Source organism: Ambystoma mexicanum, chromosome 14 (genome assembly GCF_040938575.1).
Source record: "Ambystoma mexicanum isolate Mex_15411 chromosome 14, UKY_AmexF1_1, whole genome shotgun sequence".
Lineage (NCBI taxonomy): Eukaryota > Metazoa > Chordata > Amphibia > Caudata > Ambystomatidae > Ambystoma > Ambystoma mexicanum.
In genome coordinates, this window is record NC_090940.1 from 525,291,043 (window position 1) to 525,316,876 (window position 25,834).

Here is a 25,834-nt window from a genome sequence, read left to right on the forward strand (position 1 = left end):
GAGTAATCAGGACTTCCAAACCATTTCTGTCCAAGTCAGAGAGTTTAGGTAGGCCTCCAGAACTAGAGCAATGTCCGGGATCCGATAAGGATTTTCCCTGACTCCTCGTGATGTAGTACCCATCTTGATTCCCTAAGTACCCCAATATGGTTACGTGTTCTAATGTGTTTAATTTTGCCACCAATAGTTTGTTGGCTTTATCACCTTTCATGTACTGCCTGGTCTATAAGATAGCTTGAGCCAATCGGTCTGCTTGGAGTGTTTCCAGCTTTGATCGGGACATGCAATGGACTCTGAGGGTTTTCAACGTGTTTTGCGTTTAATGCTCTTTTTCCATCTCCCGAACCTCTTTTCCGAGGTCTTTTCAGGTTTGCTCTTCTGCTCTCATTAAAGAAGCTGTTTTCCCATTCAGTTCTCCCCTAAATACTGCTTTGCCCGTATCCCATATTAATCTGGGTTTGATGAGTCCCTGATCGTTTTCCTTAAAGTAATTAACAATTACTTCTCTTATGTGTTGCCTAATGTCTCGGTATCTTATTGCCAAAGTATGTAATTGCCATTGTGAGCGGGTTAGCGGATGGGCTGATATATCTGGTAATGTTAATGTGACAGGCGAATGGCCAGAGATCAGTTTTGGTTCTATTTCTAATGCAACAGTTTTAGGGACTAGTGTAGAATTGTTTAGGAAAATATCTAGACTCTAGTGGATTCTGTGTACTGCTGAATAAAACGTGTAGTCTTTTTTTCCCCCGGTAATGGGACCATCATGTCTTAATTAGTCCCAGCTCTCTCAGCAGGTTCGTTATTGCTTTATAGTTCCATAGATCTGCTTGTGATGTCGGGTAGGTTTTATCCATGTAAAGATCCACTACACAATTAAAGTCCCCCCTACAATCAGCTCTCATTCTGCAAATGAATGTATTATTGGGATCAAGTGTAATAGGAACTTACCATGGTCATCATTTGGGTTATAAATAGTCATGAGTGCCATTGGGAAGTCTGGTAACCATCACTTGCCTGCCAGGTATCTGCCTTCATGCTCCATTCAAAAAGAGGATAGCCTCCCCCTTAGTCTTTTTCCCCCCGAACTAGCAAAAAACAATAAACAAATAACCTGTGTTTCCCATTCATTTTGCATCTTGGCTTAACAGATGGGTCTCTTGAAGTAGCACGATTCCCCAGTTTAACTCCCTCATTCTTCTGAATATTGGCTTACGTTTCTCAGGAGGATTAAGACCCTGGACATTTCATGATTCTACGTTCAGATAAGTTGTTGGGTCTATGATTCACCATACCCCAGAGCAGAGTCCTGTCCCCCCACCGCCCTCTACAAATGCCCCAATTTATTATCTATGGTTTTATCACAGCTTCCCAACCGTTCTCCATTCCTTCAAGCAATCTGCTGAATACGTTGGGCCCTTCCCTTAGGTTTCCTGGTCCCTTTTCCTCATGTGATCGTCTCTTGATTTCCACTGCTCCAGAGTGTGTGTCCCAGGGTTAGGCTACTCCAGCTCCATCAGGTCTGCTGCTTCTTCTTCCTTGTAAATGTTGTATTTTATTCCCTTGATTTTTTAAATCAGTCTGCAGGGGAAACCCCATTTGTACATGATGTTCCGTTCTCTAAGCCATGATGTAACCACATTCAACCGCTGAAGTTTGATTAGGGTAGTCTGTGATAAGTCTTGTTGAGCATGAGTTTTGCATCCTTGCACATAATAGTTGTCTGCATCCTTGCTACCCACATTATCTGCTCCTTTTATCAGAAGAAAGGAACTCTCGCTAAGACATATGGGAGAAGTTTGTTTTTCTGCTGGAGTGAGGTGTAAACCTTGTGGGTTCGATTTAGTATGATCTTGTCAACTGTGGGAGAGTGGAGGATGTGTCAAAACAAGTTCTCAACATATTCGCCCTGCTCCTGGTCCGTCGCCTGTCCATGAATCCCTCAAATTCTAATGTTATTCCCCCAGCTCGGTTTTGGGCGCCTTCTGGTTTTTCCAGAAACATCTCCATCTGCGCTCCATGCCATCCATTTTTGTTAAATATTTGTCACGAGAAGAGCTTGTTCATGCGCCTGTTCTCCCACTGAGTGTTCCACCTCTTTTAGACGGCCTTCCGCTGCTTTGATATGATTATTAAGTTCTGCTATTGATACCGTCAATTTGTCCGTGCTACCCTGAATTTCCTGCTTCAACTTAAACAGCATATCTTTGAGGTTTTCTCTGGTTGCCTGGATATCCAGGACTTCCTGCGATGCTTGGGTTGATACAGGTGCGTGAACCTGCACATTATCTGCATAGGATATTTTTGGGCTGTTTGTTCCTGGGCTTATAGAATCAGGTTAATGTTGCCCACACCCACTCCCTTTATTTTCACTGTTGGTGTGGATATGTTTGCAGTTGATCTCCTTGATCATATCTTCTTCCCTGTATTGTAACTCGCAGGAACCCGTTAGCTGTTCTGCCAGGGTGGGAGTAGGGTCTCACGCTCATTAATGGCAGTGTAGTTGTGGGGTCTATTGTCTCACAGGTAACTGCTTTTGCTCTGGGTAAGAGATCAGTATCAGCACAAGTTATGATGCCATACGATCCATCGCCTCCACCTGCAGGGTTCACTGCTGCTTCACTGCTCTGGTAGTTCCTCAGCACAGCTGTTGCCTCCTGGTTGCGGACTGCCTTGTTATGCCCTCCTTAATTCCTTCCTCGCAGGATGGCTAGGTGGTGCAGGCACCTTGAAGGCCACTTGGCCATTCAAGTCTCCGACCTCACACATTTTTCCTCAATATGACCCCTCCTCATCCCTCAACTCCACTCTGTCACCCCATTCGAGCTAAGTGCACAGGGACCTCTTGGGCTTATGCTGCATTTGAGCATGTCTGCAGGCTTCATTTTAATTCAAAGCTATAGGGCTAGTAGAGGGTGGTATCTCTCGGCTATTAGCAGCCTTCTTATTCATTCCCCGTGATGTCCAACTCCCTTATCTCTGTGGATCAATTGGGTAAGGCAGTGTGCGGCAGGGGACAGGTGGCCTTACTGCTGCTTAAGGCTGCGCTCTCTCACCATCTCGGGTGGTCTCCCTCAGCCGCTGCTCTTGCTTCAACAGATTCCTGGAGTGTTGGGGCTTAGCAGGATCCTGTGGGGCTCCACCCGCTGTGGTTAAGAGTCACCCCGTTTGCTTCGGGTCTTGGAAACTCTATGGAGGGGGTAGTGGTCACCATCTTGGCAGCTGGCGACCTTCCAAAACGTATCTCGCAGCAGCCCCTTTTTGGCAAATAGAATGTGCCCTGGACCCCGTCTGGGATAAAGGTGCTTCAACTCTTCAGTTTCACCACTATGGGGGTATTTTAGGGGTTTCGTTTTCGGCTATGGTGGGTGCTCTGTACCAGGGTCTCGGGAGCTCACGGGAGCTGCGTCCACATAGCTTGCCGCTTGGCCACACCGCTTCAACGTTTCTCTTCTCTAACATTCTTCTCATCCAAGTTTTTCTAACTGTTGTGGGAGGCTTTCCCATCTTTTCTTTCATAATGTATTTTAGATGGTTTTATATTTCTACTACATGTCCCAAAATGCAGCATCGGGCTTCTCTTTATCTAACAATCTCTTTTGGATATTTTGACACTTTTATCATGTTTCCCAAAAAGCAAAACCTGGACCCTCTTTCTTTCACAATCTATTTTGGATGCTTTTGTAACTTAACTTGTCTCTAATTGTAAAATGCGGTGTTTTCCTTATTTCTCATAATGTTGTGCATTTGGTGTAAAACACTACGGGGCTGTGACTACAGCTCCCAAAACACAGGGGCTCACTTGTTTGACACAGTCTTGTTCTTCTGATAGCAAACGCAACTGCCAGAATACAGCATGTCCGTTTCACATAATGTTGTTCTCTTAATGGCAAATGCTATTTAAGTATGACTCCAGCTGCCAGAATACTGCATGACAGTTTTACATACTGTTGTTTATTTCATGGCAAATGCTGTGAAAGTTTGATTGTAGCTTCCCGAATGAAGCATGTCAGTTGTTTCATATAGAATTGTTCTCAAATTATAAAAATAATGGAGCAAAATGGTAAAATTCAAATACTAAGGGGATGTCTGGGTTTTGTTTCCACAGACACCAATATTCCAATTTTGACTCCACGAATATCGGCACACAATGGGGGTGACAGTGGTGGTTCTTCCACACGCTGAATGCGCTTTGGGATGGTATGGTATTGTTTCTTTTTTTAAGCGCTTATACACAAAATGAGTGCTTCAAAGTGCTCCAAGACAGGAGGGTAACATAGGATACAGTCATTCATAAGGCCTTGGAGATTCCGAATGATATACAGTAATAATAGCATACTAAGCCTGATGACATTTCTGCTAATTCAAGTGCTGTAACAGAGAGTGGGGAAGCAGGGAGTGGGGGGCTAGTACAGGGGTGGTACAAAACAACAACTGACAGTAAGGCAAGTGCGTTACAAGCAGTGGGATAGGAGGGAAGGGGAGAGAGGTGGAGTGCTGCAGACAGGAAGTGCGAGGAAGGGGGAAAGGACAAGGGAGCCTGGTCCAGGAGGGCCGGGATAAGTGCAGAGAGTAATCTCATTGGGAAATGCATAGCATAGTAAGAAGTGCAGGGGGGCCCGGAGGCAAGTGCAGGGACTGGGGTGGATGCCTGCGACCTGTACGGTTCTGAGGTGAGCCAGGCGACCAGTCAGTTAGCTGAGCAGAAGGAAGAAGTAGCAGATAGAGAGCAGAGGTTAGCAGGGGAGAGGTAGTGAGAAGGCAGAGGAGAAGAGGAAGATCTTCAGGAGTTCCGACTCGAGACAGAGAGAGGCAGGTAGTCTCATTCCAGAGGGTGGCTCCCGCAGAGGATAAGGATCTACCCCTAAGTCTCTGTTTGGAAAAACAGCTCACTCTCAGAGAGTTGGAGGAGGACGAGCGGAGTGCTCAAGAGGGAGTGTATTTGGGAAGAGTGTGCCGTAGGTAGTGTGGGCCACGGCCCCAGAAAGCCTTGTGAATTATGCAGTGGGTCTTGTCCTTGAACCTTGCACCCATGCGGAGCCAGTGGAGGGATTTCGGTGCTGGAGAGATGCAGTCCCTGGGCTTGAGGTCAAGGATACGTCTTGCGGTTCTGGATGAGTTGTCAAGGTTGGAGTGTAGAAGTAGGGAGTCTGAGAAAAGAGGCTGTTACAGTAGTGAGGTCTGGAGAGAACTTGAGCTCTGGAGACAGTGAGTCTCTGCGGGAAAGTGAGAAACGGTAGGCTGCCTCAGAGGAGGTGCAGCTGGTAGAGAGATTTTCGGGATATGTCTGAGATGTGAGGGGAGAAGGACAGAGCACATTCAAAGGTGACCCCCAGATGTTTTGCTTCACTGATGGGTGTGGGCGCAGGGCCAAGGGAGGCCGGCCAGAGAGTGGGACAACGGGAGTGTGGTCCCAATCCAAACAATCTCTATCTTACTGGCATTAAGGCAGAGATTGTTAGCTGCACACCAGGTCTGAATTGCAGACAAACAGTCATGAATGAGCAAGGAGGAAGAAGAGGCTGAGGGTAGCTTGAAGGAGAGCTGCGTGTCATCCGCATAACACTGAAAGTCTGAAGTGAAGGAAGAGATCCTGTAGGCCAAGGCAGCCATGTAGATATTAAAAAACCAAGGGGATAGGTTGGATCCTTGAGGGACCCCGCAAGTAGAGAGAGTGATAGCGGAGAGAAAAGGCCTGAGTTCCACATGGGATGGTTGGTCGTAGAAAAAGAGGTAAGCCATGCCAGGGCCTCATCAGTGATGCCCAGGGTACAGGTGTTATGATTTACTGTGTCAAATGCTGAGGAAAGGTCAAGGAGAATGAGCACAGAAAGAGCGTCAGTGTCAAGATTTGAGAGCAGGTCTTCATGGGTGTGCAGGAGAGCAGTTTCAATGCCTCTGGATGCTCTGATATCAGACTGATGATAATGGAGATAACCAAAAGATTCAGTCATACCAGCTGAGAGATTGCCAACTTCTCCAGTAGTTTGCCCAGGAAAGGAGTGATAGGAATCGGGCAATAGTTTGCCGGGATAGAGGGGTTGGCTGAAGGTTTTTTGAGTAGTGGGTGCAACAGAGAGTGTTGGAGAGAAGAAGGGAAAACTCCAGAGGTGAAGGAGAGGTTGCAGAGGTCCGCCAAGGCTGGAGATAGGGTGTCAATGTTATCCTTGATCATTTTGGAAGGTCATGGATCCACCTGTTTGGAGGAGACTTTTATAGGCTGGACTTGCCGAGTGAACTCCTCAGGTGTGACAGGGGAAAAAGACAGAAAAGGAAGGGGGAAGATGTGGGAGGTTGAAGGGGGCTCTTAGGATGTTGGTGCATGGGCCGGTGATGGAGTGAGAGAGGAAAGGATGTCCAAGGTTTTGTTGGTGAAATGCGCTGCCAATGCCGAGCAAAGGGCCTGGGTGGGTGCAGTGGAAGATGAGGCTGCAGAAGGGTTGGCCAATTCCTTGCAGGCTTTGAAAAGTTTGGGCGTGTTGTTAGATGCCGCATAGATGCATGCATGAATATGGACCCTTTTCTTGGACCGGATGCCGAGCCTGCATTGCCTTTGAAGAAGGAGACAGGCCAGTTTGTCAGAGGTTGCACATGAGACCACCCATTTCCATCCTGCTGCTCTACACTTGCGTTTGAGGGCAGCCAGATCAGAGTCATACCAGGAACTTTGCAATACTTCCTGTGGGAGCAATTTGAGCTAGCAGGCGGCAGGTAAGCCTTGCCAGTATTATGTTTATTTTCCATAATAAAGCAGTGTAGGAATATCAGTTCTTCCTCTTCTTGTCCCTGTATCTTTGTGCCACTAGGTGTGCCAATTTTTAAGTTGATCAGTCACCAGTGAATGATTGACAAAAGAAACCAAGGTCCAGAACTCAACCTTTGAGGCATGCATCTTGGTTTTTGCATTAATCGATGTGTAAATTGTGGGTTGATTTATTCAATAGTGAATTGACAAGTATTGACAGAACATATATCTTAATGTTAGTTATATGATTTTCTTGTAGACATCCACAAGTATAAAATGATCTAAGGAGTAGGGCATATTGTGCTACCCACTTGTGTCCTGACGAAGGCCTGATCATCAGAGAGCTGCAGTTGAGGGCTCATATATTGAGGCTCAAACCTGTGTCGACTATATATTGTTAAGAAATAGACACACTGTTACTGTAAAAAAATAATCAGGTGCATTGTAATTAGTTAATCATGTTGTTTGTCTGTAGCCCTCATTTACAAAAAGGGCCTTTATATATTGTTTGATGTTTGATGAAACTGTTGCTGTGGTTGTGACTTGGTATACATGACCTGAGTGGTATGTATGTACTCGCACAAATGAAGTGAGTTACATTATGTGAGTCGAAAGCTTTTTTTAAAAATGTTGTATATTGTATATTGTTGGAAACTATGATTGGAAATAAAAGCAATGTATTCTTCCCACTTGAGATGCGTGATTATAATTAGAATATGATGAGTTCTGTCTGTTACTTTAGGTCTTGATCTTTGTTAATTTTGTAGTATCCAACTGACAGAATACTGCATGTCAGTTTTACATACTGTTGTTTTTTTCATGGCAAATGCTATGAACGTTTGATTCCAGCTTTCAGAATGCAGCGTGTCCGTTGTTTCACATAGAGTTGTTCGCTACATGGTGAATCCTATAAAAGTATGATTCCAACTCCCAGACTGTAGTCTGTCAGTAGTTCACAGAGGCTTGTTCTTGCAACGGGTAATACTATGGTAGTCGGAATCAAGCTTCTGGCTCTCGAGATATTTTGGACTACGACTCCCATGATCCCTCACCATTAACAATGCTGCAGAGGGCTGATGTGAGGTGTAAAACAATACATCCGGAGAGCCAAAGGTTGGAGACCCCTGTTCTTTAATGATGCTTAAACTACTTCAACAGTCTCATGGACTTTCTTCTGCCCTTTTCAAGCGAGTGTGAGACTGCTTGAGCAGTCTCCATGGGCTGCGTCCATCCCCTTCACCATCTATTTAGGGTGAGACACAGCAGTCTCAAATTACAATTTTCAGCTTTTTTCAGGGTTGCCGGAAGGTTCATCAGGTCCAACATCCTTTACATATATTATTAATCTGATTAGTCTGAATAAAATTAAACCTAAAGCGCATATAATCATTACAAACCCTCCTGCTGGGATAATTCTTCAAGTATCCTTTCATTACCGGAAAACATGTCCATAACGAGTGAACCTGATTATACAGTTTTGAGTCAGATATTGTATTTAATGTATTTTGCCAGTCATTTCCCCATAGGAGTATTTTTATTTTATCTGGTTTATTTAGCATTGTGGCGACTGACATTGCAAGATTAGTTAAAGAATTAGCAGTCTCATTATTCAGATTACTTATAAAAGGACTTGATGTTTCAATTCCAGCACACACATACAGGTCCTGGTCTCTATTAATTCTACATTTCCTCGACAAAATCATTATTTTCCAAGTTACTAAAGATTTGAGAGACTGAAGACCAAATTCATATCTTATGAGTTCAATCGGCATACATTTGGGGAGGAAAAACAAGACACTCCTCGATATTTTGCCCTCCAAAACCTTCAGGTATTCCATAAACTCATAAGCAAAAATGTCCAGCCCGTATAAGAGCCTCGGCAAAACTTTCATAATGTAAAATTCCCTCAACAGTGTCATAGAGAATCTTCCAATTTTTTTTTCGGTAGAGCACATTTGCCGTATTGCTACTTCCACTTTTAACTTCAATTGATTTTTAGTTAAGGCAATCAAACCCGTACCAAAGAAATAATAACCCAAATAATTAAAAGTAGATTAGGATTTGATCGATTTGCCTTCACAGTACCACGTATAGGCGCTTTGTAGTTTGTTAGGTTTGCCAAAATGAACAATGATTGTTTTCACAGGGTTGATTTTTAAATAAGCTTGGATATAAAAATGTCTAATTCTTTGACCAGGCGTTCGAGGCCCAACTTTGTATTATCCAATAATAAAAAATAATCTGCGCAAGCTAGCCACGCAATACTCATATTGCTGAGTTTGGGAGAGACTAAACCTTTATTAGCCAACGCTCCTTCAGTTCCGCAAATGTAGAGATTAAATATCATGGGGGCTAGCATACAACCTTGGCGTAAACCATTAGTAATTAAAAGTTTTGATGATAACCACCCTTTGGAGTTTAAACGCACCTTTTACCTCGTGTCAGAGTATAGGGCTATTAAAATCTCCAACAAATGCTTTGGCATACCAAGGTCCCTCAACAGCCCCATAAAGTATGCCTATCAACAAGATCAAAGGCATTCTAAGGTCCATTGATGCAATAAAGGTAGGCCTTGCTCCTTTTTTTATTGATTTATCATGAAGACAACGTACAAGACAACGCACAATTAGACCCCCACAGCCGGTTCCAATATTCTTTCTGAAGCCAATTTGTTTTAAGTCCAGAATTTGATTAGTATGAATCCATATCTGAATATCAACCAACACCAACACCATGGATGCAAAAATGTTTGACTCCGGGTTAGCTATTGCAATATGCCTATAGCTTAAGGGGCTCAAACCAGAACCTTTTTTAAAAATAGGTAAGACGATAGAGACCCTCCATGAATGTGGGATAGTCTTGGTAAGCAAAACGTTTCAAAAAGCATATGCAGTATTCTAGCCCAATACCCAGAACTTAGCTTCAAAATTTTATTGGACAGATTATTAGGCCCCAAGGCTCCAGAATTTTTAGATCTCTTGATTAAGCCCAGAATGTTTACGACAGTATGGTCCAGTGACCATTTCAATTTATCATCAAAAACTGTCTTAGCCAACAGCGCCCCACCTTTATATACGCTAGAAAAATGACCGAACCAAACCTCTTCTGTAATAGTATTTAAACTCAAATCTTTCTGTGACCGTTCCATACCATTAATGAAGTTCTAAAAATTGGATGAGTAGAAGCCCCTCAGAGATTTCAACATTGCTTCACCATCCAATTGACATCTTCGTCCTCTGTGGTTAATCAGCCAGTTTTTGTAGCATTGTTTGATTTTTTTTTCCTATTCAGTATCATGGATTCAGAACTTTCTGCATAAGAGCTTTTTGAGCATGCACCTCACTATCCATACAGTGTCTATTGTACTTGTTGGACGGAGGCATATTTCATGATTTACGTTCCACAACTTGTATGTTTTGAGTTATATATTTTGTGAAATTATTCACAGAATATCTACATAAACGCTGAGATAGAGATGACATATCGTATTCCCTTACCATGATTGATGTAAACTTCACAGTTTTATTAAAGGTCCATTTGATTCTATTAGCTTTAAGGTTTATCACAACCACTTTGTTATAACAATTAGCATTTTCAACATCCTTTACATTTGCTTCCTGAACTCAGCTCAGCTTTTGTCTCCTGGTCTGGCCTTTTCTAGCTAGCAGTCTTCCCCTCAGGCAGGGACAAGAAGGTATAACCATGCCTACCATTTTGGATTTCAATTCTCCCTCAAAAGCACATGAAGGCTCCAGTTTCAACGCGTGGCAGTCTCACGCTATGAGCAAGAGGTGTCACCTCACTTTTGGAATGTTCCAGTCAGTCTGCTCCTTAATCTGGATAAGGTTGGGATTTGGCATCGCTCCTCCATGTCCACCACAGACATGCAGTTATTAAATTGCATGCACAGCATGAAAATTCTGTTGGCCCGTCTGTTCAGGGAAGGATCACCACAATATTTAATCTAGTACATGATAAGCCCTGCAGAAGAGGGGGCTCAGCGGTAGTGGAGTGAGGGCTTGTAAAGGCCATGAGTCTTCAACGATGTTGACAGCTGTACATCACATTTTTCCCCATACACCCAAGTGGAAAGGGTGTGGAGTGCTCATAAAGGACTGTGGAGGCTTTGTTGTTGGAGTTAGGGCAGTTGCAAGCAGGACTTTGTGGCTGCAGGTGGAGAGCAAAAGCGAATATGGGAAAGAATGCAACCCAAGTCACCGCCGTCTAGGAACCATAAATGGAAGTTCATCTTTAGACCAGAGCCACAGAGCAACACATCGTGGGGATTCAAATTAAACGAAATTCATGCATTGTTGCTCCTTAGAAGATCAATATAATTGTTTTAAATGAAGTCACTTTTTATGCATAGTTTTATCAGCCCAAGACCGACATCTCTCAAGGATGCAGCAACCACTTATGCATTGCACCGTCAATGGGGAACGTCATTGTGATGTAGCTGACCTCCTTATGATAGGTATATTTACACATGTCTACCAGCACCATTAATATTGTGATGGGTTTAAAAAAATGCAGAAAAACCTTTTATAATGTAAAATGCTAGAACAATGACACTGAGGTCAGAGCACCACCTTGTAGCCATCACCAGAACCTAAAGTCTATGATGGCCACTAGGTATTTGTATTTGTTTATTTATATAGCATGCAAAACCCAGAGGTATCTAGGCGCTAAGCTTAAGAGATTGGTTTCAGTGCTTCAGGTTACAGAAAAGGAAGCGTAAGAAGTGAATTACAACATCATAGAATGTGCAAAGGTAAGATCATACGCAAAGTGCAAAAGAGAAGTACATGGTGATCACATCCATTGAGCCTAACACCAAGTTGCAGGGTGGCAGCAGCACACAGATGCGAAAGTCAAACAATTGGCAAATACCTGGTGTCTACCCCATTTTGCAGGGTGGCAGTGGCACACAGATGCGAAAGTCAAATCTGTGGGCAAATACATGGTGCCTACCCCATGTTGCAGCGTGGCAGTGGCACACAGATGCAAAAGTCAAATCAGTGAGCAAATACATGGTGCCTACCCCATGTTGCAGGGTGGCAGTGGCACACAGATGCGAAGGTCAAACAATAGGCAAATACATGGCGCATACCCCATGTTGCAGGGCAGCAGCAACACACCTATGTGAAAGTCAAATCAGTGGGCAAATACATGGTGCCTACCCTGTGTTTCAGGGCGGCAGCTGCACACAAATGTGAAAGTCAAATCAGTGGGCAGATACATGGTTCCTACCCCATGTTGCAGGGTGGCAGCGGTACACAGATGCGAAAGTCAAATCTGTGGGCACAATACATGGTGCCTACCCCATGTTGCAGGGTGATAGCAGCACACAGATTCGAAAGTCCAGCATGGGGCAAACACATGGTGCCTACCCCATGTTGCAGGGCAGCAGCACACAGAGTGAAGGTCAAACAATAGGCAAATACACAGTACCTACCCCATGTTGCATGGCGGCAGCAGCACATAGATGCGAAGGTCAAACAATAAGCAAATACATGGTGCCTACCCCATGTTGCAGGGCGGCAGAAGAACACAGATGCGAAGGTCAAACAATAGGCAAATACATGGTGCCTACCCCATGTTGAAGGGCGGCAGCAGCACACAGACGCAAAAGTCAAATCAGCAGGCAAATACATGGTGCCTACCCCATGTTGCAGGGCGGCAGCCGCACACAGATGTGAAAGGCAAATCAGTGGGCAAATAGATGGTGCCTACCCCATGTTGCAGGGCAGCAGCAGTACAAAGATGCGAAAGTCAAATCAATGGGCAAATACACGCTGCCTACCCCATGTTGCAGGGCGGCAGCAGCACACAGATGCGAAAGTCAAAGCAATGGGCAAATACATGGTGCCTACCCCATGTTGCAGGGTGGCAGCAGCACACAGATGCGAAGGTCAGACAATAGGGAAATACATGGTGCCTACCCCATATTGCCAGGCGGCAGCAGCACATAGATGCTAAAGTCAAATCAGTGAGCCAATACATGGTGCCTAACCCTTGTTTCAGGGCGGCAGCTGCACACAGATGTGAAAGTCAAATCAATGGGCAGATACATGGTGCCTATGCCATGTTGCAGGGTGGCAGTGGTACACAGATGTGAAAGTCAAATCTGTGGGCAAAATACATGGTGCCTACTCCATGTTGCAGGGTGATAGCAGCACACAAATGCGAAAGTCCAGCTTGGGGCCAAAACACATGGTGCCTACCGCATGTTGCAGGGTGGCAGCAGCACACAGATTTGAAGGTCAAACAATAGGCAAATACATGGTGCCTACCACATGTCGCAGGGCAGCAGCAGCACACAGATGCAAAAGTCAAATCAGTGGGCAGATGCATGGTGCCTACCCCATGTTGCAATGCAGCAGCAAACAGATGCAAAAGTCAAATCAGTAGGCAAATACATGGTGCCTACCCCATGTTGCAGGGCGGCAGCCGCACACAGATGTGAAAATCAAATCAGTGGGCAAATAGATGGTGCGACCCATGTTGCAGGGCGGCAGCAGCACACAGATGTGAAAGTCAAATCAGTGGGCAAATACATGGTGCCTACCCCATGTTGCAGGGCGGCAGCAGCACACAGATGTGAAAGTCAAATCAGTGGGCAAATACATGGTGCCTACCCCATGTTGCAGGGCGGCAGCAGCATGAAAGTGTAAATTAATTAGGGGGCAATATTGGCTTGGAAGAAAAGGAGGATCTCGAGGGCAAGAAAGGAGGGTGGGGGCAGCACACACAACATCACAGGAGAGTGGGGGGGGCTGGGGGCACACAACATCACAGGCGGCCAGAGGGGACCTGGGGGGCACACACAACATCACAGGCGACCAGGCAAAGGCGGTTTGGGGGCACACACAACATCATAGGTGACCAGAGGGGCTGGGGGCAGACACAACATCACAGGCAACAAGGTGGACTGGGGGACACACACAATATCACAGGTGACCGTGGGGCTGCGAAAAGTACCTGAAGTGGACAGGGAGCAGACAGGGCCTTTTTTGTGGGCCTTCGTTAGACCAGGCCGGCTCCTGCCTCCCGGTTGCTCTGATTGGTTTAAGAGCCAATAGCCACCAATGGGAGGAGGAGCTGGGCCAGGCCGAGGTAAGCAGGGATTACAACTTCAAAGGTACAGCCATGTTGGAATGCCCAAACAGCAATGGGCAAAGCACATGAGGTACCGGAGAGAAAGCTACACAGCTGCTTCCAAAGTGCAGCAGAGATTGCAATGAGGACGTGCGCCAAACGATTTTCAGGCGGTAAATTTAAAACAGTAAAACTTGCTGAAGTGAAAGCACTGCAGTGCACTTCCAAATCATGCCCAGCCTTACCCCAAAGGTTGTAAGAGATGAATCAGACAGGGCAAGGCTCTGTGACGTCTTCTCTCAATGCTGCAGTGAAGAGGAATGGCTGCAGTGGCCTCGTTGTTGGCCTTCATTAGACCAGGCTTGCTCCTGCCTCCCGGTTGCTCTGATTGACTTAAGAGCCAATAGCAACCAATGGGAGGAGGAGCAGGGCCAGGCCGAGGTAAGCAGGGATTACAACTTCAAAGATACAGCCATGTTGGAAGGCCCAAACACTCCAGGACTCCCCAATGAAGTCTTTCCGCATCAAAACTTGGAATATCCAAGTGAGGATGTGAAAGCAAAAGGAAATATCGAGGCTGAGTACCACAAATTCAAATACACCAAACACGGGCTATAAAGATTCACAGATCTTTTATTATGCGCAGTTCACAAAGAAACATAGAAACAGATAGCTATCTTGCTCTCAACACCCCACAATGAGTATCAGCCCATCAAAGAGAGGAGAGAAAGTGCTGGACATCTGAACAGTCATGCTTTTTATACATTTCAACAATATTGTCCAGCCCCTCTATATGTTAATAATCTGCAGTCTAGAGTTTGTGCCAAGTTCACATACAGCTTATACAATAATATGCAGAAGAATTACATGAGTTTGCATTTCCATCAAGTTACAATGGCGATGTATATTCTCGGATCCCGTGGTAAGCCTTAGTGTATATCCCGACACAATGTAATTCAGCCCTTGTCCACGCTTGGCGTTTACATTTAATTGTCGCCGATGTGTATTCGTGGATGAGGCTTGTTAGCGCAGACAATACTGAGACGATAGTTCATTCGTAGTACAAGGTCTCTTTACCTAGTCTAAACAGTTGGCCCGCGGACAGTCTAACCATTAACAGAGCTCAAAGGTCGAGAGGCTTGGTTGCAAGTTAGAAACACAGTCCACCAATTTAGAACAGAGAATCATATGAACAGAAATCAAAACGGCAGATTATTCTAAAATGGCAGCGAAGTCGATCAGAAATCGGAACTTTGCAACACGGTTTTCTTCGCAGAGCAACTAGGCTTAGGCCAATATAAATCAAAAGGAGGCATAATATGATTTCCGTTTAACAAACCCTCCTTTTGACCTAAGCCAAGTGCTAAACTAAGAACTAGTCACTTTATGAGTAACTCCACATCTCAATGTCCATACAACCTGAATCACATTCATTAGATATATCAATCGCCATAAGATCTTCAGCGGAAATTTCCTTCACAAATTTGTTGGTCATTCTTTTCGGTGTTTGTAGTCTGTGCACAACATCCCCCTAACATTGAACATATTGCAGGAAGACATTGTATACAGCAACAACAGAACAACAGAATACCCATAATAATCAATAAGACTGAGAGAAGCTTCCATCCCCAAGATCGTAAGAAGTCCCAGAACCAAGCACTAAAATCCCAATTTCCCTCAGGAACATGCACTTCTGAACTTAGGACGTGCATATTTTGTATTGCCTTAAAGATGGTTGGGGAGGAATTTGGTACGAAAATGCAGCATGCAGACCCCACTAATTTGCATACTCCACATCGCTCAGCCAAGATGACGTCTAATACCATCCGGTTTTGTAGCGCCACTAATCTTTCTTTCTGTTCTAGAGTCATGTTATAGAGTATGTCAGTGGTCCGGTTGATGGTTTTCTCCAGTACTCTCGCTAGTCTCCTAATATCCTCAGAATTCATAATTGTCCCCCAAAATGTTACAAAATATTTCGCTACTTCACCCAGAATTTCTGGAGGAGTATCACCGCTCTTGTCCCGCCTTGGACGAGACCTAGAGATTTCTGTGGTACTAGCTATAAATACCCCTGGCAGCAGAATTCCTAAATAACAAGTTCCCTGCCAATCCCTACGTAGCCATGCGAAAGCTTCATTACCGCAAACGAAGTAGACAGGTTCGCCTACATACAAAGGTCTGTCCTCACTGGTCAAGTTTGCAACATTAGTACAACCCTCCAAATGGCTCATTGACTGAGTACCATTCCTCCGTATGCAGAAAGAAACTGAGTTGGGGCTATGGTTAACAGTATAGGAAGGTGGCATGGCATCCCTATTGCCTATAGGAGCCAACTTAAAAGAGATCAAAGATTGGAATGGTCGGGACAGTCTATCAGAAGGCCTAATAGAAGTAACATTAAGCTTGCTCCTATTTGCGAAGAGTGAGCATCCCAGAGGTGTTAGAACTCGCCTTTCAAACTTGTTCAAATTCATCCCATCAAAATTCCCTGAGATGCTATCATTCCATTGGCCAAAGAATAGTACCCATAGAGAAGCATAACATGCAGTAGTCAGAGGCAAAGGATGAATATACCAGTCCAACCCTTTCCCCCCATGTTGCGGTAAATGAGAGCAAACCCAACAGTCTGTCTTATTCAAAATGGCATGAGTTGCGTTCATTATTAACATTAGTGTATTATTGTGATAGCTCTGTCTGTGTTGAGAGTCTCTAGGAGATAGAGTGTGCAGGTGCACGAAAGGTGTAGATACAGTTGGGACATTCTCAGTAGGCAAGAATGTTTGGAGTGGGCGTACTTCTTCCATATACCAAACTCCTAAGGAAACGAATACTACGAAACCAGTTAACATAATTACAAGAAAACAATACATCTTGAAAGATCATGTATTTGATCGTCCATTGTTATTGTTTGCCACACAGTCACTTGTTTGTTTCTTACGAGTAGAGGCGATAACAGGCATTGTTCCTTTGAAACGAAAAAACTCCATATTCCGTTTGCTGGTGATCTCCTGATCACATGTTTTCTTAGTCTTTCCCTATCCCCAGCCACCTGCTTTCCTTCAGGTGCAAAAGATCGGGCGAAGGACAAGCCCTATGGTTACTTTCTTTGCGGGCACAGCCGAACCGTGCAGTAAGTCTAGCTCTGTGGACGCAGATTGTACCTTGTGACTCCTGGTACAGTGTGATCTGCGAACAGTGTGTTGTTGCTTCCTGATGGAAGTGGTGAATTAGCAGCAAAACCAGACAAAGATGCAAAAGGATCTGTAGGAGAGTGTGGAGATTAAGCAACTGTTTCCCCAGGACCTGCGGGCTCAGGGAGTGTCTCCGAATCACTCTCAGTACTGCTCAATGATGGATGATCGTTGAGAACAGAGCAAGTAAGTTTCTCCTTATCTTCTTCATCGTGTGGCAAAGGGAAAGGAATCCTCTTGACATGCGAAGCGTGCATCCAATGTTTCTTTCCAGTTGCTCGTACGGCAGTCTGTGTGGCCAACAGGACTTGGTAGGGCCCTCTCCACCTCGGTGCAAGACAGGATGCTCATTCAAATGCTTTAGTCAGCACCCACTCTCCAGGTCGGATGCTATGACCTGGCCCCTCGTATTTAGCTGGGAGGGCTTCTCGCACCTGTTGATGAATCAAATACAGATTTTTAGTTAACTGTTCGCAATATACAGAAAGAAGTACATGCTCTACATTTCTCGAAGCCCTGGGTTTTGGAAGATTCCAAATGTTAGCTGGCCTCCCCATCAGCACCTCATACAGGGAGAGCCCAGTCCTAGTCTGTGGGGTTGTTCGCATCGAGAGTAACACTATCAGTAAGTGTCCGGCCATTTCAAATTGGTGCCGGCACACGTCTTAGCGTGCTTGTTCTTCAAGATTCCATTGTGTCTCTCTACCAACCCAGCACTCTCTGCGTGTCTGGCCGAATGGAACCGTTTATCGATCTGTAATCCCGCACATATTTGTAGAATTACAGCAGCGATAAAATGTGGACCATTGTCCGACCAGATGACCCTCGGAAAACCAAACCTAGGAAAATATTCCTTAAGCATGGTTTTCGCTGTTGTTATTGCTGTGGCATCTTTTACAGGAAAGGCTTCAACCCATTTACTGAAAGAACAAATAACAACCAAAACAAATTTGAAATGATTACAACGCTCCATTTCAATAAAATCAAAGTGGATCACTTCAAAAGGGACAGAAGGTGGACCAAAACTACCCCTTGGTGTTGATGTACCCTTCCCCATATTGTGCTGTAAACAGACCATACAACTCTGGACAAAACGCTCAGCAGTTTTTCGGGATGTTAACATTGACCCAGACAGTTTCTAACATTTTACAAGTTTTCCTAGCGCAGATGTGAGTGGGACCATGAGCCATTGGAACCATCATAGTCATAGTGATCTACGCATCTGGCAGCATCCATTTTCCTTCTAGGTTATCCACCTAACACCCATCATCATCCAACCTCGCCAAGCCCTCAGCCAATTGCTTAGTTTCTTCTAGAGTGGCATCGGCTTGGATATTCTTTATAGACTCAATTCCTTCGGTTATGGTACAGACATTCATGGCTTCCCTTGTAGTATACATATCTGAATAGAGATCAGTAGCAGTTTCTTTGGCTATCTGGTCAGTGAAAACATTCCCTTTTCTACATCATCTATGATTTTCTGATGTGCTGCGCACTTCATAATTGCTAGCTGAGTGGGAAGTGCAAGCACTGAGAGTAGCTGAACTATCAAGGTGCCATATTGAATCTTAGTTCCATGTGAGGTCAAGAAACCTTGTTCTGCCCAAAGTCTACCGAAGTTGTGAACTACCCCAAAAGCATACTGACTATCAGTATATATGTTTACTCTAAGCCCTTCGGAAAGTTTGCAAGCTCGGGTTAATGCAATAATCTCTTGGTCCTGCGCAGAGTTATGCAAAATTCTTTTGGTTTCCACAATTGTGCTCAGTGTAGAGATGGCATAAGCAGCAGTGGATGTACCATCCAGAAGTTTGAAACAGGAGCCATCACAAAACAGCTCCCCTTGTGGATTGTTCTAAGGTGTATCTTTCTAATAAATTCTGCATTTAGTTTCTTGTTCTTTGGCATAAAGGCAGTCATGTGACATTTCGTCACTGCAAGTAGTATCTTGCGGAAGAGGTAATAATTCAGCCGGATTCAGTACACAACACCTCTTAATTTTAATAAGCGGTGCAAACAAGATCAATTTGTCAGTCGTGCGGAGGTGAGGTGTTGTGTTTGCGTTCTATTTAATAGAACGTCTACAGAGTGTGGTACCAACAAGGTTAAAGCATGGCCTAGGACCATACCCTTGCTCTGTTTTACAGACGCAGCAACAGCAGCGACATCTCTCAGACATCTCGGCAAAGCGCATGCAACAGGATCAAGGGTGGAGGAAAAGTAGCCGCACAGCCTATTCTTCCCCCCATGTTCCTGCGTTAACACAGCCAAAGCGCGTCCATCACGTTCATGCACATACAACTCGAAGGCCTTTTCATAATTTGGTGTGCCCAAAACTGGTGCTGAACACAGTGCAGTCTTGAGCAAATCAAAAGCTTTCTGGTGTTTCAAGTTCCATGGCAATGACAAAGAAATGCCCTTCTTTGTCAAAGCCAACATTGGTTTAATAACTAACGAAAAGCTTGGGATCCACTGCCTACAGTAAGAAGCCATTCCTATCAAGGCTCTGACTTCCTTCTGCGTATTTGGGATAGACATGCCAGAAATGATTTTAATCCTCTCAGACGTCAATCTTCTTCCCTCCTTTGACAGGAGATAGCCTAAATAGGCGACCTCCTGTCGACAATATTGAAACTTTTTCAGTGAAGCTTTGTGTCCATGCTTTGCTAGGTGAATAAGAAATAACCCTGTGCCCTCCTTGCAGGCACTTTCTGAATCTGCAGCTAAAAGAAGGTCATTGACATACTTGAGCAATGTACAAGTAACAGGCAACTCAAGTGTATCAAGCTGTTCTTTCAAAGCCCTGCTGTAAATGCTCAGACTTTCCGTGTACCCCTGTGGGGCACAAGTATATGTAAACGAGCGTCTCCCTAGGGTGAACGCGGACAAGTATCTGCTATCTTTGTGTATAGGAATGCTAAAGAAGGCATTCTTAAGATCTATTACACTAAAATGAGTAGCAGAAGCTGGAATCATCGTTAATATCGTTGTCACATCAGGCACAATAGGAAATTGTGGAGCGACGATCTTATTGATAGCACGTAAATCGATAATGAAACGAAAAGGAATTGCATTATCCCCTTTCTTATACACTGGTAAAATCGGACTATTGCACAAACTACCTGTAATTTCTTCAATTACCCCACAGTGTACAAAATCGGAAACTATACACTTCAAAGCTTGCTCACCATCAATCGAAATCTTATACTGAGGAATAAGTGGCAACTTTACTCCAGGTTTCAAGACAATTTTAACAGGGTCAATTTGTAAAACACCATCATCATTGTCATCCATCGCCCATAAACACTCCGAAACATCACTAAATTCTGGCGGCAAAGGTCTAGTCAGAAACTGTGAGGCAGAAAATTGCTGTGGTGAAATCGTCAAACGCACTCCATCCGAAGAACAATGAATTACCGCATTTAATTCCTTCAGCAGATTCAACCCCAACAAATTCTCACCACAGTTTGATGTCAAAAGAAACGGACAGTGATCCGTGAATGGACCCAGTGAAATCGGTACCGGCAAAGAAACTGGACTAACCACTGGCGTACCAGAAAACCCTACAGAAACATTAGTTTGCCCTGACAGTGGAATGTCTGGAACCTGTGAATGGTCAATGGAACACTTCTGTGCTCCTGTAGCTATCAAAAATAGATGTTTCCTATTTCCCACCATCATCTCAACGTAGGGGCCTGTCTGATTAACGGGAATAGGTATAGGTTCCAAACCCTGCTTCGGGCAATCCTAGCGAAACAATATATCACCGAAAGGAAGGTCTTCAGAGAGATATGCAGTAGAAGGATGTTCAAAAATATTTCTATTGTCCACACTCAGTGGCTGATTGTCTTACGAAAAATACTGAGAGTTCTGAGAAAACTGACTTCTACAAGGACCTCCTGCCCCAGAGCGGCCTATGGATCCAAGATGCCAAATGTGTTATTCAACCTCTGCTGGAGGATCGGGCATTGTGCTCACCAATGACCCTCTTGTCTGCAATAAGCACATTGGTTCGCGTGCACAGGACCCAACGGCATATTACCTTGTGGAACATACTTTCCCCTATATTGTGTACTACCCACTCTAGGACCTCTAACAATCTGTTGCAACAACACCTTAGTTTTCAAGTCTCCCTTTTTCTTTTCAATCGTTTCCTTCTCATTATTTACTCGGTTTTCGTAATACTGAGCATATGCAACACTTCAGGCTGAGATTTAGCTTGCGATGCGCTCTCAGAAGTCATAATTTGCGACTGGATGTCAGGCAACAATCCACGCGTAAATTTGTCTACAAATAATCATTTTCCAGACTCTGTGCTTAAATCTTGTCCACTGAAATCTGAAAATACTTGTTCAAACCGATTAAAGAATTCAGTAGCACCCTCAGACTTTCCTTGGACACAAGCAGTAAGTTTGTCCCAGGCAATCCTTCTCTTGGGAATTAAGGCTTTCAATTGTGTCACTATTCTATCAGACAAAGTCAGTATTACCTGCAGTGGTCTCTCACCAGCTGGTCTATCTCTATCTTGGTAAGTCAAATTATTCCATGTGTCCCCTATCCCTGGTACATCGTCTACTGTCCTAATCTGTTTCCACAAATTGGCAGGTAGGTGCACAGGAAATAACAAATCTATATCACTCAGAGAACATACTGACGAATGCAAGACAGATTCTATCTCTTTATAGAACCCTGTCGGATTCTTTCTAATATCCTGGATGGATTGTCTGATGGTATTTACTTCCTGTCTTGAGAACGGGACGTGAACAAACTGCGATACATAATGCGCATCAATGTCATAGGCGGCTACACCCTTTAGGGACAAATGTCAGAGGAACCTCTCTCATAGGCAACTGAGAAGTAGGCAACTCCGAACGCTTACTGAGCAACAGAGCCAAATCGAGTGCTAAAGCAGCTGAAGGAGTGTCAGACGAAAAAGCTCTCTTGTAGATATTCAATAATTCTGCGGGACAACAAATCTTTCCTTTTATACATTCATCCTGCAGGTATTCTACCATTACCTGTATCACTTTCCTCTGCATTTCTGGCGTATACTGACTATATGTGTCATATACTTCTATGGGAGAGATCGACATATCTGAAATCCATCTAAGTGTATCTCTCGTGCAAATTCGCGTTTCTTCACTCATCGATTTACAAAGAGGAAGGAACCGTTTCTGTACAAAAATAGCGCCCAAACTATCAACATCTATTTCTTCATTCCGTAACTTTTCTAACTCCCTTCTATAGTCAAAAACCCTCTCAACGTGCTCATATACTTTCTCCGCAGTATTTCTTGAATATGCTAAAACATTCAGATCCCTCAACCCTTATGGGATATCTGTATCATTCAGTCTGTTCATTATTATTATTATTATTATTATTATTATTATTATTATTATTATTATTATTACGGATAAATGAATTCCCAGTCCTTCAATAAACACAGGTTTCTCAGGAAAATTATCCAAATTAGAGAGTGTAGCAAGAACATCAGATTGTTCACCCTTCGCCATGCACTGTTTAGCCCATGCATTCAGATCTCGCTTTCTTTACTTAGAAACTGTATTACGAGTTACAATCTTTGATTCCGCTCCCATATCAACTACAAGCGGAACAGAACCACTCAGAAGAGAAAGAGCAGACAAATCTTGTACACTAGGTAACGAAGGTGCTATCACTGGTGGAAAAGACAAATCTGCCAAACCCATAGCAGCAGGCAAAGGTGGAGGTATAGGTGGAGGAGCAACAATAGGAAGAGAAGCAATAGCTGGAGGAAGAGGAGCAATAGGAGGAATGATAGGAGGAGCAGGAATTTCTATGGGAGGAGGAACGACAGCAAGAAGAGGTAGAACAACAGGAATAGGTACATACAGAGGTGGCGCAGTGGCACCAGGCCTTCGTTCATTTAAAAGTTTGTCAATTAATTCATCTGACGCATGAAAATCTTTGGACAGGTATATTTTCTGAATACCAAGTTGAAAAGCCCTATCCATATTTCTAACTGACTCTGACTGTTTTTGTTGATCATACAATGCTTTCTCCGCGTTTGACATATGTTGCCGCACATGTTTCTCTCTTCTTTTAAGCTGCTGCATAGCTTCTTTTTTTCCAATTTTGTAATACATCAAATGCTGCAGCTGTAGCTTTTTTCTTTAATAATATAGATTCTAAATATTCTATACGAGAAATCTCAAAGCTACCATTGATTGGCCACTGAAGTTCGGAAGCATGTCTGGTTTGTCTGTGCCAAATATCGTTAAACACTCTACTACCAATGCCATACTTACAGTAAATAGTACACGCCGGCGACCCCTTCTGTGGTGCCGGACGGTCAAATTCCAAAGATTGTCTGTCTCTGCGGAATAATGCCCTGAAACATGCAGACAATTTCTCAGGAATATCAGATTTCTGGTATTACCTGGTCAATAATTGTTCTCGCGAGGAAAATATGCCAAATCAAATATCAGGATACTTAGGAATCGGGCACGACGCACCTGATCAAAGAACTAAGGGAGGTCCGATCGGATTACTAAGGACAACAAAGGACCCTTGTGGTTGGTGATTTCGGCAAAACTACCCGCCTCGATATATGGACCCTCGTCAAGATGCCATCTCGGATCACGTGCTCACTGTCCGGGGATCGGGTCGTGCAGTACTGTTGAGGTATCGCGTCTCATCCAAGAAGGGGCCCCCTTTCTCATTGTCCGATACCTGCGTCAAGTCTTCAACGAGATGGCATCAATCTTGAGGGTCCCTATTCGGGTGCCATCTGTGAAAGCAAAAGAAAATATTGAGGCTGAGTACCACAAATTGAAATACACCAAACACGGGCTATAGAGATTCACAGATCTTTTATTCTGCGCAGTTCACAAAGAAACATAGAAACAGATAGCTATCTGGCTCTCAACACCTCACAATGAGTACCAGCCCATCAAAGAGAGGAGAGAGAGTGCTGGACATCTGAAGATTTATGCTTTTTATACATTTCAACAATATTGTCCGACCCCTCTATATGTTAATAATCTGCGGTCTAGAGTTTGTGCCGAGTTCACATACAGCTTATACAATAATATGCAGAAGGATTACATGAGTTTGCATTTCCATCAAGTTACAATGGCGATGTATATTCTCGAATCCCGCAGTAAGCCTTAGTCTATATCCCAACACAATGTAGTTCAGCCTGTGTCCACGCTTGGCATTTAGATTTCATTGTCGTGGATGTGTATTCGTGGATGAGGCTTGTTAGCGCAGACAATATTGAGACGACAGTTCATTCGTAGTACAAGGTCTCTTTACCTAGTCTAAACAGTCGGTCCGTGGACAGTCTAACCATTAACAGACATCAAAGGTTGGGAGGCTTGGTTGCAAAATAGAAACACAATCCACCATTTTAGAACAGAGCAGAGCAACTAGGCTTAGGTCAATATAAATCAAAATGAGGCCTAATATGATTTCTGTTTAACAATGAGATCATCTCTATTCGCACATAAGCTAAAGAATTCTGGGTTCTTGTAAAGTTTAAAGGTCCATGATATAATAATTCTACAGGAGTCGTTGCTTTCCAAAGGCAATGGAAATTGTGGGCCATGCGATACAGAGAATTTACAGTAGAAGGTATTGAATTCAAAGGAGGGTGGCCTTCTGGGGGGACGGTGGTGGGATATAAAGAAGAACTAGCAGAACTCCCCTCTCCCTTAAAGAAAGGCACTACACACTCATGGATCAAAATATCAAAGGATTTACAGAGACTGCACTGTGAAATCCAACTGTGTTAAATTTAAAAGCCTGATTTGGCTTCAAGTTACTTTGCTGCCACCCGCAGCGCCCCCGCCTCCAGCGCCCCCACCACCCCTCATGATTCCACATTACATCAGTTCATTCTGGAATTGTCTACTTTAAAATCCAGGGAATCAGGCTATTTAAAGGCAACATCAATCACTGGAATGGGAAGGAATCATACAGGAAGAGACATGTATGCACAGGAAATTCAACATATACAGACCCAATGCCAATTCAGAGGAACAGAAAGAATCCCGCTTCATCTTCCACCAGGGGATTAGACCTGTATACACAAGAATTCCACCATATCCAGACACAATGCCAACCCATAGGAATGGAAGGAATCCTGCTTCATCTTATTCTAGGGGAAGAGACATGTATTCATAGGAAATCCACTGTATCCAGACACAATACCAACTCACAGGAATGGAAGGAATCCTGGTTCATCTTCAACCAGGGGAACAGACATGTATTCACAGGAAAGTCAACATATACAGACACAATGCCAACTCACAGGAATGGAAGGAATCCTGCTTCATCTTCCACCAGTGGAACAGACATGTATTCACAGGAAATCCACCATATCCAGACAAAATGCCAACTCACAGGAATAGAAGGGATCCTGTGTCATCTTCCACCAGGGGAACAGACATGTATGCACAGGAAATCCACCATATCCAGACGCAATGCCAACTCACAGGAATGGAAGGAATCCTGCTTCATCTTCCACCAGAGGGCACAGACCGGTATTCACAGGAAATCCACCATATCCAGACAAAATACCAACTCACAGGAATGGAAGGAATCCTGTGTCATCTTCCACAGGGGAACAGACATGTGTGCACAGGAAATCCACCATATCCAGACACAATGTCAACTCACAGGAATAGAAGGAATCCTGCTTCATCTTCCACCAGGGGAAGAGACGTGTATTCACAGGAAAGTCAACATATACAGGCACAATGCTAACTCACAGGAATGGGAGGAATCCTGCTTCATCTTCCACCAGGGAACAGAC